The sequence below is a fragment of the Aegilops tauschii genome, chromosome 6 (assembly GCF_002575655.3).
Source record: "Aegilops tauschii subsp. strangulata cultivar AL8/78 chromosome 6, Aet v6.0, whole genome shotgun sequence".
NCBI lineage: Eukaryota > Viridiplantae > Streptophyta > Magnoliopsida > Poales > Poaceae > Aegilops > Aegilops tauschii.
The window spans coordinates 342,967,649-342,983,944 of record NC_053040.3 but is presented as its reverse complement, the minus strand read 5'-3'; positions in this window follow the sequence as shown (position 1 = coordinate 342,983,944).

Here is a 16,296-nt window from a genome sequence, read left to right as displayed (position 1 = left end):
CACATGAAGCCCCCTCCTCCCCCGAAATATGCACTTATCTAGGTCTTCCCATTCTAATTGTTGGACGCATTATTGAATGTGACCGCATAGAGTGGCTTGGCGAGTAGATCGTCGCATGATTTAGTATGCAATACTTGTACATATGTTCATTAGTATCAATTAATGAGAATAGTCTAGGGTTGAAACACTTAATGAGTTTCTTTAACTGTGCAACAAATACTTCCTTGTCTCCATGGATAATTTTGATGCATGTCTTGTTGGGGAACGTAGTAATTTCAAAAAAAATCCTACGCACACGCAAAATCATGGTGATGCATAGCAATGAGAGGGGAGAGTGTTGTCCACGTACCCTCGTAGACCGAAAGCGGAAGCGTTAGCACAACGCGGTTGATGTAGTCGTACGTCTTCATGATCTGACCAATCAAGTACCGAACGCACGGCACATCCGAGTTCAGCACACGTTCAGCCCGATGACGTCCCTCGAACTCCGATCCAGCCGAGCTTTGAGGGAGAGTTTCGTCAGCACGACGGCGTGGTGATGATGATGATGTTCTACCGACGCAGGGCTTCGCCTAAGCGCCGCTACAGTATTATCGAGGTGGACTATGGTGGAGGGGCACCGCACACGGCTAACAGATCAAACGATCAATTGTTGTGTCTCTAGGGTGCCCCCCTGCCCCCGTATATAAAGGAGCAAGGGGGGAGGTGCGGCCGGCCAGGAGGGGCGCGCCAGGTGGAGTCCTACTCCCACCGGGAGTAGGACTCCCTCCCTTTTCCTAGTTGGATTAGGAGTGGAGGGGGAAAGAGGAGGGAGAGAGGAAGGAAAGGGGGGCGCCGCCCCCCTCTCCTTGTCCTATTCGGACTAGGGGGGAGGGGGGCGCGGCCTTGCCCTGGCCGCCTCTCCTCTTCTCCACAAAGGCCCGCTATGGCCCATTAAGCCCCCGGGGGGTTCCGGTAAAATCCCGATTTCACCCGGAACAGATATCCAAATATAGGCTTTCAATATATCAATCTTCATGTCTCGACCATTTTGAGACTCCTCGTCATGTCCGTGATCACATCCGGGACTCCGAACAACCTTCGGTACATCAATACACATAAACTCATAATATAACCGTCATCGAACTTTAAGCGTGCGGACCCTACGGGTTCGAGAACTATGTAGACATGACCAAGACACGTCTCTGGTCAATAACCAATAGCGGAACCTGGATGCTCATATTGGCTCCCACATATTCTACGAAGATCTTTATCGGTTAAACCGCATAACAACATACGTTGTTCCCTTTGTCATCAGTATGTTACTTGCCCGAGATTCGATCATCGGTATCTCAATACCTAGTTCAATCTCGTTACCGGCAAGTCTCTTTACTCGTTCCGTAATACATCATCCCGCAACTAACTCATTAGTTACAATGCTTGCAAGGCTTATAGTGATGTGCATTACCGAGTGGGCCCAGAGATACCTCTCTGACAATCGGAGTGACAAATCCTATTCTCGAAATACGCCAACCCAACAAGTACCTTCGGAGACACCTGTAGAGCACCTTTATAATCACCCAGTTACGTTGTGACGTTTGGTGGCACACAAAGTGTTCCTCCGGTAAACGGGAGTTGCATAATCTCATAGTCATAGGAACATGTATAAGTCATGAAGAAAGCAATAGCAACAAACTAAACGATCAAGTGCTAAGCTAACGGAATGGGTCAAGTCAATCACATCATTCTCCTAATGATGTGATCCCGTTAATCAAATGACAACTCATGTCTATGGTTAGGAAACATAACCATCTTTGATCAACGAGCTAGTCAAGTAGAGGCATACTAGTGACACTCTGTTTGTCTATGTATTCACACATGTATTATGTTTTCGGTTAATATAATTCTAGCATGAATAATAAACATTTATCATGATATAAGGAAATAAATAATAACTTTATTATTGCCTCTAGGGCATATTTCCTTCAGTCTCCCACTTGCACTAGAGTCAATAATCTAGTTCACATCGCCATGTGATTTAATACCAATAGTTCACATCACCATGTGATTAACACCCATAGTTCACATCGACATGTGACCAACACCCAAAGGGTTTAGTAGAGTCAATAATCTAGTTCACATCGCTATGTGATTAACACCCAAAGAGTACTAAGGTGTGATCATGTTTTGCTTGTGAGAGAAGTTTAGTCAACGGGTCTGCCACATTCAGATCCGTAAGTATTTTGCAAATTTCTATGTCAACAATGCTCTGCACAGAGCTACTCTAGCTAATTGTTCCCACTTTCAATATGTATCCAGATTGAGACTTAGAGTCATCTGGATCAGTGTCAAAATTTGCATCGACGTAACCCTTTACGACGAACCTTTTTGTCACCTCCATAATCGAGAAACATATCCTTATTCCACTAAGGATAATTTTGACCACTGTCCAGTGATCTACTCCTAGATCACTATTGTACTCCCTTGCCAAAATCAGTGTAGGGTATACAATAGATCTGGTACACAGCATGGCATATTTTATAGAACCTATGGCCAAGGTATAGAGAATGACTTTCATTCTCTTTCTATCTTCTGCCGTGGTCGGGCTTTGAGTCTTACTCAGTTTCACGCCTTGTAACACAGGCAAGAACTCTTTCTTTGACTGTTCCATTTTGAACTACTTCAAAATCTTGTCAAGGTATGTACTCATTGAAAAACTTATCAAGCATCTTGATCTATCTCTATAGATCTTGATGCACAATATGTAAGCAGCTTCACCGAGGTCTTTCTTTGAAAAACTCCTTTCAAACACTCCTTTATGCTTTGCATAATAATTCTACATTATCTCTGATCAACAATATGTCATTCACATATACTTATCAGAAATGTTGTAGTGCTCCCACTCACTTTCTTGTAAATACAGGCTTCACCGCAAGTCTGTATAAAACTATATGCTTTGATCAACTTATCAAAGCGTATATTCAACTCTGAGATGCTTGCACCAGTCCATAAATGGATCGCTGGAGCTTGCATATTTTGTTAGCACCTTTAGGATTGACAAAACCTTCTGGTTGCATCATATACAACTCTTCTTTAATAAATCCATTAAGGAATTTAGTTTTGTTTATCCATTTGCCAGATTTCATAAATGCGGCAATTGCTAACATGATTCGGACAGACTTAAGCATAGATACGAGTGAGAAACTCTCATCGTAGTCAACACCTTGAACTTGTCGAAAACCTTTTGCGACAATTCTAGCTTTGTAGATAGTAACACTACTATCAGCGTCCGTCTTCCTCTTAAAGATCCATTTAATCTCAATGGCTCGCCGATCATTGGGCAAGTCAATCAAAGTCCATACTTTGTTCTCATACATGGATCTCATCTCAGATTTCATGGCCTCAAGCCATTTCGCGGAATCTGGGCTCATCATCGCTTCCTCATAGTTCGTAGGTTCGTCATGGTCAAGTAACATGACCTCCAGGACAGGATTACCGTACCACTCTGGTGCGGATCTCACTCTGGTTTACCTACGAGATTCGGTAGTAACTTGATCTGAAGTTACATGATCATCATCATTAGCTTCCTCACTAATTGGTGTATGCATCACTGGAACTGATTTCAGTGATGAGCTACTTTCCAATTCGAGAGAAGGTACAATTACCTCATCAAGTTCTACTTTCCTCCCACTCACTTCTTTCGAGAGAGACTCCTTCTTTAGAAAAGATCCACTCTCAGCAACAAAGATCATGCCTTCGGATTTGTGATAGAAGGTGTACCCAATAGTTTCTTTTTGGGTATCCTATGAAGACGCACTTCTCCGATTTGGGTTTGAGCTTATCATGTTGAAACTTTTTCACATAAGCATCACAGCCCCAAACTTTAAGAAACGACAGCTTAGGTTTATTGCTAAACCATAGTTCATACGGTGTCGTCTCAACGAATTTAGATGGTTCCCTATTTAACGTGAATGCAGCTGTCTCTAATGCATACTCCCATAACGATAGTGGTAAATCGGTAAGAGACATCATAGATCGCACCATATCTAATAAAGTACAGTTATGACGTTCGGACACACCATTACACTGTGGTGTTCCAGGTGGCGTGAGTAGCGAAACTATTTCACATTGATTAACTGAAGGCCAAACTCGTAACTCAAATATTTTACCTCTGCATATCGTAGAAACTTTTTTTCTTGTTACGATGATTCTCCACTTCACTCTGAAATTCTTTGAACTTTTCAAACGTTTCAGACTTGTGTTTCATCAAGTAGATATACCCATATCTGCTCAAATCATCTGTGAAGGTCAGAAAATAATGATACCCGCCGCGAGCCTCAACACTCATCGGATTGCATACATCAGTATGTATTATTTCCAATAAGTCAGTTGCTTGCTCCATTGTTCCGGAGAATGGAGTTTTAGTCATCTTGCCCATAAGGCATGGTTCGCAAGCATCAAGTGATTCCAAAATTCCATCAGCATGGAGTTTCTTCATGCGCTTTACACCAATATGACCTAAACGGCAGTGCCACAAATAAGTTGCACTATCATTATTAACTTTGCATCTTTTGGCTTCAATATTATGAATATGTGTATCACTACGATCGAGATCCAACAAACCATTTTCGTTGGGCGTATGACCATAGAAGGTTTTATTCATGTAAACAGAACAACAATTATTCTCTAACTTAAATGAATAACCATATTGCAATAAACATGATCAAATCATATTCATGCTCAACGCAAACACCAAATAACACTCATTTAGGTTCAACACTAATCCCGAAAGTATAAGGAGTGTGCGATGATGATCATATCAATCTTGGAACTACTTCCAACACACATCGTCACCTCGCCCTTAACTAGTTTCTGTTCATTCTGCAACTCTCGTTTCGAGTTACTACTCTTAGCAACTGAACCAGTATCAAATACCGAGGGATTGCTATAAACACTAGTAAAGTACACATCAATAACATGTATATCAAATATAACTTTGTTCACTTTGCCATCCTTCTTATCCACCAAATACTTGGGGCAGTTCCGCTTGCAGTGACCAGTCCCTTTGAAGTAGAAGCACTCAGTCTCAGGCTTAGGTCCAGACTTGGGCTTCTTCACTTGAGCAGCAACTTGCTTGTCGTTCTTCTTGAAGTTCCCCTTCTTCCCTTTGCCCTTTTCTTGAAACTAGTGGTCTTGTTAACCATCAACACTTGATGTTTTTCTTGATTTCTACCTTCGTCGATTTCAGCATCACGAAGAGCTTGGGAATTACTTTCGTCATCCCTTGCGTATTATAGTTCATCACGAAGTTCCACTAACTTGGTGATGGTGACTAGAGAATTCTGTCAATCACTATTTTATCTGGAAGATTAACTCTCACTTGATTCAAGCGATTGTAGTACCCAGACAATCTGAGCACATGCTCACTGCTTGAGCTATTCTCCTCCATCTTTTAGATATAGAACTTGTTGGAGACTTCATATCTCTCAACTCGGGTATTTGCTTGAAATATTAACTTCAACTCCTGGAACATCTCATACGGTCCATGACGTTCAAAACGTCTTTGAAGTCCCGATTCTAAGCCGTTAAGCATGGTGCACTAAACTATCAAGTAGTCATCATATTGAGCTAGCCAAACGTTCATAACGTCTGCATCTGCTCCTGCAATAGGTCTATCACCTAGCGGTGCATCAAGGACATAATTCTTCTATGCAGCAATGAGGATAAACCTCAGATCACGGATCCAATCCGCATCATTGCTACTAACATCGTTCAACTTAGTTTTCTCTAGGAACATATATAAAACATAGGGAAGCAACAACGCGAGCTATTGATCTACAACATAGATATGCTAATACTACCAAGACTAAGTTCATGATAAATTAAAGTTCAATTAATCATATTACTTAAGAACTCCCACTTAGATAGACATCCCTCTAATCCTCTAAGTGATCACGTGATCCAAATCAACTAAACCATGTCCGATCATCACGTGAGATGGAGTAGTTTCAATGGTGAACATCACAATGTTGATCATATCTACCATATGATTCACGCTCGACCTTTCGGCCTCAGTGTTCCGAGGCAATATCTGTTATATGCTAGGCTCGTCAAGTTTAACCTGAGTATTCCGCGTGTGCAACTGTTTTGCACCCGTTGTATTTGAACGTAGAGCCTATCACACCCGATCATCACGTGGTGTCTCAGCACGAAGAACTTTCGCAACGGTGCATACTCAGGGAGAACACTTATACTTTGATAATTTAGTGAGGGATCATCTTATAATGCTACCGTCAATCAAAGCAAGATAAGATGCATAAAAGATAAACATCACATGCAATCAATATAAGTGATATGATATGGCCATCATCATCTTGTGCTTGTGATCTCCATCTCCGAAGCACCGTCATGATCACCATCGTCACCGGCGCGACACCTTGATCTTCATCGTTGCATCGTTGTCGTCTTGCTAATCTTATGCTTCTACGACTATCGCTACCGCTTAGTGATAAAGTAAAGCATTACAGGGCGATTGCATTGCATACAATAAAGCGACAACCATATGGCTCCTGCCAGTTGCCGATAACTCGGTTACAAAACATGATCATCTCATACAATAAAATTTAGCATCATGTCTTGACCATATCACATCACAACATGCCCTGCAAAAACAAGTTAGACGTCCTCTACTTTGTTGTTGCAAATTTTACGTGGCCGCTACGGGCTTAGCAAGAACCGTTCTTACCTACGCATCAAAACCACAACGATAGTTTGTCAAGTTGGTGCTGTTTTAACCTTCACAAGGACCGGGCGTAGCCACACTCGGTTCAACTAAAGTTGGAGAAACTGACACCCGCCAGCCACATGTGTGCAAAGCACGTCGGTTGAACCAGTCTCGCATAAGCGTACGCGTAATGTCGGTCCGGGCCGCTTCATCCAACAATACCGCCGAACCAAAGTATGACATGCTGGTAAGCAGTATGACTTATATCGCCCACAACTCACTTGTGTTCTACTCGTGCATATGACATCTACGCATAAAACCTGGCTCTGATGCCACTGTTGGGGAACATAGTAATTTCAAGAAATTTCCTACGCACACGCAAAATCATGGTGATGCATAGCAACGAGAGGGGAGAGTGTTGTCCATGTACCCTCGTAGACCGAAAGCGGAAGCGTTAGCACAACGCGGTTGATGTAGTCGTACGTCTTCACGATCCGACCGATCAAGTACCGAACGCACGGCACCTCCGAGTTCAGCACACGTTCAGCCCGATGACGTCCCTCGAACTCCGATCCAGCCAAGCTTTGAGGGAGAGTTTCGTCAGCACGACGGCGTGGTGACGATGATGATGTTCTACCGACGCAGGGCTTCGCCTAAGCACCGCTACAGTATTATCGAGGTGGACTATGGTGGAGGGGGGCACCGCACACGGCTAAAAGATCAAACGATCAATTGTTGTGTCTCTAGGGTGCCCACCTGCCCCCGTATATAAAGGAGCAAGGGGGAGAGGTGCGGCCGGCCAGGAGGGGCGCGCCAGGTGGAGTCCTACTCCCACCGAGAGTAGGACTCCCTCCCTTTTCCTAGTTGGATTAGGAGTGGAGGGGGAAAGAGGAGGGAGAGAGGAAGGAAAGGGGGGCGCCGCCCCCCTCTCCTTGTCCTATTCGGACTAGGGGGGAGGGGTGCGCGGCCCTGCCCTGGCCGCCTCTCCTCTTCTCCACAAAGGCCCACTATGGCCCATTAAGCCCCCCGGGGGGTTCCGGTAACCCCTCGGTACTCCGGTAAAATCCCGATTTCACCCGGAACACTTCCGATATCCAAATATAGGCTTCCAATATATCAATCTTCATGTCTCAACCATTTCGAGACTCCTCGTCATGTCCATGATCACATCCGGGACTCCGAACAACCTTCGGTACATCAATACACATAAACTCATAATATAACCGTCATCAAACTTTAAGCGTGCGGACCCTACGGGTTCGAGAACTATGTAGACATGACCGAGACACGTCTCCGGTCAATAACCAATAGCGGAACCTGAATGCTCATATTGGCTCCCACATATTCTATGAAGATCTTTATCTGTCAAACCGCATAACAACATACGTTGTTCCCTTTGTTATCGGTATGTTACTTGCCCGAGATTCGATCGTCGGTATCTCAATACCTAGTTCAATCTCGTTACCGGCAAGTCTCTTTACTCGTTCTGTAATACATCATCCCGCAACTAACTCATTAGTTACAATGCTTGCAAGGCTTATAGTGATGTGCATTACCGAGTGGGCCCAGAGATACCTCTCCGACAATCGGAGTGACAAATCCTATTCTCGAAATACGCCAACCCAACAAGTACCTTCGGAGACACCTGTAGCGCACCTTTATAATCACCCAGTTACGTTGTGACGTTTGGTGGCACACAAAGTGTTCCTCCGGTAAACGGGAGTTGCATAATCTCATAGTCATAGGAACATGTATAAGTCAAGAAGAAAGCAATATCAACAAACTAAACGATCAAATGCTAAGCTAACGGAATGGGTCAAGTCAATCACATCATTCTCCTAATGATGTGATCCCGTTAATCAAATGACAACTCATGTCTATGGTTAGGAAACATAACCATCTTTGATCAACGAGCTAGTCAAGTAGAGGCATACTAGTGACACTCTGTTTGTCTATGTATTCACAGATGTATTATGTTTCCTGTTAATACAATTCTAGCATGAATAATAAACATTTATCATGATATAAGGAAATAAATAATAACTTTATTATTGCCTCTAGGGAATATTTCCTTCATGTCTGACACCCAACTCACATTTTGATGTCTAAAACGTGGTATGTCGTTCTCCTATGCGTAAATGTGATGCTCTTAGACCGTAGTTGACACTGTCATTTTGCGCCACAGAACAACTTTGTGGCTTTTCTAGTTCTTTATGTTTGCGTCGAAAACATGGGATCTAATTTTCACTTATTAGATTGCATAGTCTACTTGCTTAAAATACCATTTCCAATGTCGAAATGGAGCTGACATCAACTGCATGTGTACTCTAGTCAACGTGTCTCATTGGTCAATATTTTCTGAAATTCTTGAACTTTCTTATAAAATTAAACATTTTTTAAAAAATTTGAACAATCTCAAAAATTCTAAAATGTTTTTAAAATCTGCAAATATTTTTTCGATTTGTTAGTTTTTTTAAGCATGACGTTTTTAAAATTGGTGAACATCTTTTAAAATTGAAGAATAATCGGTGAATATTTTTTCAACTCGCAAGCACCTTTTAAAGTTTATGAACTTAAAAAAATCTTGAACGCCTTGTAAATTTCATATATTCACTTCCCTTGTTTTTGAATTTTTTTTCAAAAATCAGCTGGCCCAAGAGCATGTCTCTTATATTCTTTTTTAGGCAAAGCAGAGTCTAGGCAAATCACGTCAGACACAAATAACCACTTGGGGTGGTACAATAGTGAAGGAAATATGCCCTAAAGACAATAATAAAGTTGTTATTTATATTTCCTTATATCATGATAAATATTTATTATTCATGCTAGAATTGTATTAACCGGAAACTTAGTACATGTGTGAATACATAGACAAACAGAGTGTCCCTAGTATGCCTCTGCTAGACTAGCTCGTTAATCAAAGATGGTTAAGTTTCCTGACCATAGATATGTGTTGTCATTTGATTAACGGGATCACATCGTTAGAGAATGATTTGATGGACAAGACCCATCCGTTAGCTTAGCATTAATGATCGTTTAGTTTTATTGCTATTGCTTTCATCATGACTTATACATGTTCCTCTCACTATGAGATTATGCAACTCCCGAATACCGGAGGAACACTTAGTGTGCTATCAAACGTCACAACGTAACTGGGTGATTATAAAGATGCTCTACAGGTGTCTCCGATGGTGTTTGTTGAGTTGGCATAGATTGAGATTAGGATTTGTCACTCCGTGTATCGGAGAGGTATCTCTGGGCCCTCTCGGTAATGCTGATCACTATAAGCCTTGCAAGCAATGTGACTAATGAGTTAGTTGCGGGATGATACATTACAGAACGAGTAAAGAGACTTGCCGGTAACGAGATTGAACTAGGTATGATGATACCGTCGATCGAATCTCGGGCAAATAACATACCGATGACAAAGGGATCAACGTATCTTGTTATGCGGTTTGACCGATAAAGATCCTCGTAGAATATGTAGGAGCCAATATAAGCATCCAGGTTCCGCTATTGGTTATTGACCGGAGATGTGTCTCGGTCATGTCTACATAGTTCTCGAACCCGTAGGGTCCGCACGCTTAACGTTCGATGATGATTTGTATTATGAGTTATGTGTTTTGATGACCGAAGATTGTTCGGAGTACCAGATGAGATCACGTACATGACGAGGAGTCTCGAAATGGTCGAGACATAAAGAATGATATATTGGACGATGTTATTCGGACACCGGATGAGTTCCGAGGGGTACCGGATGACTATCGGAGTGCCGGGGGGTTATCGGAGCCCCTGGGGGAACTAATGGGCTTTCAGGGGCCTTAGGGGAGAGAGGGGAAGGGCCACAAGGGCAGGCCGCGCGCCCCCCATGGGCTAGTCCGAATTGGACTAGGGAGGGGGCGGCGCCCCCCTCTTTCCTTCTCCTTCTCCTTCTCTCCCTCTCCTTCCTTCCCCCTCTCCCCCTTTTGGTGGAATCCTACTAGGACTAGGAGTCCTAGTAGGACTCCCCTCTTGGGCGAGCCCTAGGGGCTGGCCGGCCCTCCCCTCCTCCCTCCTTTATATACGTGGGGAGGAAGGCACCCTAGAACACACAAGTTGATCTTTTAGCCGTGTGCGGTGCCTCCCTCCACAGTTACACACCTCGGTCATATCGTCGTAGTGCTTAGGCGAAGCCCCGCGCCAGTAACTTCATCATCACTGTCATCACACCGTCGTGCTGACGAAACTCTCCCTCGGCCTCAACTGGATCAATAGTTCGAGGGACGTCACCGAGCTGAACGTGTGCTGATCGCGGAGGTGCCGTACGTTCGGTACTTGGATCGGTTGGATCACGAAGACGTTCGACTACATCAACCGCGTTACTAAACGCTTCCGCTTTCGATCAACGAGGGTACGTGGACACACTCTCCCCGCTCATTGCTATGCTTCTCCTAGATAGATCTTGCGTGAGGGTAGGATTTTTTTTTTGAAATACTACGTTCCCCAACAGTGGCATCTGAGCCAGGTCTATGCGTAAATGTTATATGCACGAGTAGAACACAGAGAGTTGTGGGCGATAATAGTCATACTGCTTACCAGCAATGTCTTACTTTGATTCGGCGGCATTGTTGGATGAAGCGGCCCAGACCGACATTACTTGACTGTGTTCATGAGACTGGTTCTACCGACGTGCTTCACACACAGGTGGCTAGTGGGTGTCTGTTTCTCCAACTTTAGTTGAATCGAGTTTGACATGCCCGGTCCTTGTTGAAGGTTAAAACAACACAGTTGACGTAAAATCGTTGTGGTTTTGATGCGTAGGTAAGAACGGTTCTTGCTAGAAGCCCGTAGCAGCCAGGTAAAACTTGCAACAACAAAGTAGAGGACGTCTAACTTATTTTTGCAGGGCTTGCTGTGATGTGATATGGTCAAGACATGATGATATATAAATTGTTGTATGAGATGATCATGTTTTGTAGAAGTTATCGGCAACTGGCAAGAGCCATATGGTTGTCGCTTTATTGTATGAAATGCAATCGCCATGTAATTGCTTTACTTTATCACTAAGTGGTAGCGATAGTCGTAGAAGCAATAGTTGGCGAAACGACAATGATGCTTCGATGGAGATCAAGGTGTCAAGCCGGCGACGATGGTGATCATGAAGGTGCTTTGGAGATGGAGATCAAAGGCACAAGATGATGATGGCCATATCATATCACTTATTTGATTGCATGTGATGTTTATCTGTTATGCATCTTATTTTTCTTAGTTCGGTGGTAGCATTATAAGATGATCTCTCACTAAATTTCAAGGTATAAGTTTTCTCCCTGAGTATGCACCGTTGCTACAGTTCGTTGTGCCTAGACACCACGTGATGATCGCGTGTGATAAGCTCTATGTTCACATACAACGGGTGCAAGCCAGTTTTGCACACGCAGAATACTCGGGTTAAACTTGACGAGCCTAGCATGTGCAGATATGGCCTCGGAACACTGAGACCGAAAGGTCGAGCGTGAATCATATAGTAGATATGATCAACATAGTGATGTTCACCATTGAAAACTACTCCATCTCACGTGATGATCAGACATGGTTTAGTTGAAATGGATCACGTGATCACTTAGATGACTAGAGGGATGTCTATCTAAGTGGGAGTTCTTAAGTAATATGATTAATTGAACATAAAATTATCATGAACTTAGTACCTGATAGTATTTTGCTTGTCTATGTTGTTGTAGATAAAATGGCACGTGTTACTGTTCCTTTGAATTTTAATGCGTTCCTAGAGAAAGCTAAGTTGAAAGATGATGGTAGCAACTACACGGACTGGTTCCGTAACTTGAGGATTATCCTCATTGCTGCACAGAAGAATTACGTCCTAGAAGCAGCGCTAGGTGCAAGACCCGCTGCAGGAGCAACACCAGACATTCTGAACGCCTGGCAGAGCAAAGCTGATGACTACTCGATAGTTCAGTGTGCCATGCTTTACGGCTTTGAACCAGGACTTCAACGACGTTTTGAACGTCATGGAGCATATGAGATGTTCCAGGAGTTGAAGTTAATATTTCAAGAAAATGCCCGGATTGAGAGATATGAAGTCTCCAATAAGTTCTATAGCTGCAAAATGGAGGAGAATAGTTCTGTCAGTGAACATATACTCAGAATGTCTAGGTACCACAACCACTTGACTCAACTGGGAGTTAATCTTCCGGTTGATAGTGTCATTGACAGAGTTCTTCAATCACTGCCACAAAGCTACAAAAGCTTTGTGATGAACTATAATATGCAAGGGATGGATAAGACAATTCCCGAGGTCTTCGCGATGCTAAAGGCTGCGGAGGTAGAAATCAAGAAGGAGCATCAAGTGTTGATGGTTAACAAGACCACTAGTTTCAAGAAAATGGGCAAAGGGAAGCTAGAAGGGGAACTTAAAGAAGAACGTCAAGCAAGTTGCTGCTCAAGTGAAGAAGCCCAAGTCTGGACCTAACCCTGAGACTGAGTGCTTCTACTGCAAAGGGACTGGTCACTGGAAGCGGAACTGCCCCAAGTATTTGGCGGATAAGAAGGATGTCAAAGTGAAAGGTATATTTGATATACATGTTATTGATGTGTACCTTACTAATGCTCGTAGTAGCGCCTGGGTATTTGATACTGGTTCTGTTGCTCATATTTGCAACTCGAAACAGGGGCTACGGATTAAGCGAAGATTGGCTAAGGACGAGGTGACGATGCGCGTGGGAAATGGTTCCAAAGTCGATGTGATCGCTGTCGGCACGCTACCTCTACATCTACCTTCGGGATTAGTTTTAGACCTGAATAATTGTTATTTGGTGCCAGCGTTAAGCATGAACATTATATTTGGATCTTGTTTGATGCAAGACGGTTATTCATTTAAATCAAAGAATAATGGTTGTTCTATTTATATGAGTAATATCTTTTATGGTCATGCACCCTTGATGAGTGGTCTATTTTTATTGAATCCCGATAGTCGTGATACACATATTCATAGTATTAAAGCCAAAAGAGATAAGTTTAACAATGATAGTGCAACTTATTTGTGGCACTGCCATTTAGGTCATATTGGTGTAAAGCGCATGAAGAAACTCCATGCTGATGGGCTTTTGGAATCACTTGATTATGAATCACTTGATGCTTGCGAACCATTCCTCATGGGCAAGGTGACTAAGACTCCATTCTCCGGAACAATGGAGCGAGCAACAGAATTGTTGGAAATAATACATATTGATGTATGCGGTCCGATGAGTGTTGAGGCTCGCGGCAGGTATCGTTATTTTCTAACCTTCACAGGTGATTTGAGGAGATATGGGTATATCTACTTAATGAAACATAAGTCTAAAACATTTGAAAAGTTCAAAGAATTTCAGAGTGAAGTGGAAAATCATCGTAACAAGAAAATAAAGTTTCTACGATCTGATCGTCGAGGTGAATATTTGAGTTATGAGTTTGGTCATCATTTGAAACAGTGCGGAATAGTTTCGCAGCTCACGCCACCTGGAACACCACAGCGAAATGGTGTGTCCGAACGTCGTAACCGTACTTTATTAGATATGGTACAATCTATGATGTCTCTTACTGATTTACCGCTATCGTTTTGGGGTTATGCTTTAGAGGCGGCTGCATTCACGTTAAATAGGGCACCATCTAAATCCGTTGAGATGACACCATATGAACTTTGGTTTGGCAAGAAACCGAAGTTGACGTTTCTTAAAGTTTGGGGCTGCGATGCTTATGTGAAAAAGTTTCAACCTGATAAGCTCGAACCCAAATCGGAGAAATGTGTCTTCATAGGATACCCAAAGGAGACTGTTGGGTACACCTTCTATCACAGATCCGAAGGCAAGATATTCGTTGCTAAGAGTGGATCCTTTCTAGAGAAGGAGTTTCTCTCGAAAGAAGTGAGTGGGAGGAAAGTAGAACTTGATGAGGTAATTGTACCTGCTCCCTTATTGGAAAGTAGTTCATCACAGAAATCAGTTCGAGTGATTCCTACACCAATTAGTGAGGAAGCTGATGATAATGATCATGAAACTTCTGATCAAGTTACTACCGAACCTCGTAGGTCAAGCAGAGTAAGATCTGCACCAGAGTGGTACGGTAATCTTGTTCTAGAGGTCATGTTACTTGACCATGACGAACCTATGAACTATGAGGAAGCGATGATGAGCCCAAATTCTATGAAATGGCTTGAGGCCTTGAAATCTGAGATGGGATCCATGTATGAGAACAAAGTGGGGACTTTGGTTGACTTGCCCGATGATCGGCAAGCCATAGAGAATAAATGGATTTTCAAGAAGAAGACTGACGCTGACGGTAATGTTACTGTCTACAAAGCTTGTCTTGTTGCGAAAGGTTTTTGACAAGTTCAAGGAGTTGACTACAATGAGACCTTCTCACCCATAGCGATGCTTAAGTCTATCCGAATCATGTTAGCAATTGCCGCATTTTATGATTATGAAATTTGGCAAATGGATGTCAAAACTTCATTCCTTAATGGATACCTTAAAGAAGAGTTGTATATGATGCAACAAGAAGGTTTTGTCGATCCAAAAGGTGCTAACAAAGTGTGCAAGCTCCAGCGATCCATTTATGGACCGGTGCAAGCCTCTCGGAGTTGGAATATACGCTTTGATAGTGTGATCAAAGCATATGGTTTTATACAGACTTTTGGAGAAGCCTGTATTTACAAGAAAGTGAGTGGGAGCTCTGTAGCATTTCTGATATTATATGCGGATGACATATTGTTAATCGGAAATGATACTGAATTTCTGAATAGCATACAAGGATACTTGAATAAGAATTATTCAATGAAAGACCTTGGTGAAGCTGCTTACATATTGGGCATCAAGATCTATAGAGATAGATCAAGACGCTTAAGTGGACTTTCACAAAGCACATACCTTGATAAGATTTTAAAGAAGTTGAAAATGGATCAGTCAAAGAAAAGGGTTCTTGCCTGTTGTAAGGGCATTTTCTACCTTAGAGTTTTGGTGATGATGACAACACACGTGTGGACTAATCGTGCGCCATAGTTTTCTCAGATACACATTGAGTGGCGCAAGACGGTTAGGCCTTCCTCTATGCGGAAAAGATCGAAGATGGAGTGTCTGAAGTTTTTATTCCTTTGGTCGTAGGATATCCGTACTATTAAGAGGGAATCCACATCGGGAGGTATTGGGTGAACCACGTCACGTACACATTCTCTGCACCCACCATATACCCTCCTTTCGAGGAGAGAGAGGTTCCCCAAAGTCCTCTGTCCTGTTCAGTTCTGCCCATGGCGGTAGTACCGCTCCATTGAGCGGTTGTACCGCTGGCCGGTAGTTCAGGTCTTACCACCACTCCAAGTACCGCTCAGGGGTGACTCCCTTCTGTACCGGGTATGGTGGTAGACCGGTGGTGGAATGGAAGTTCCGGTTTATCTTGACAAACTGGTACTACCGGTGTTCAGGGTGGTAGTACCGCCTCGGACTCCACCATCCAGGGTCTGCTGGCCCAGCGGTAGCTCCGGCCTAACCACCGCTCTAACTACCGGCCTGAGGTGTAAACCTTCTGGATGAGATGCTGTAGTAGAGCGGTGGTGGAGCGGTAGTTCC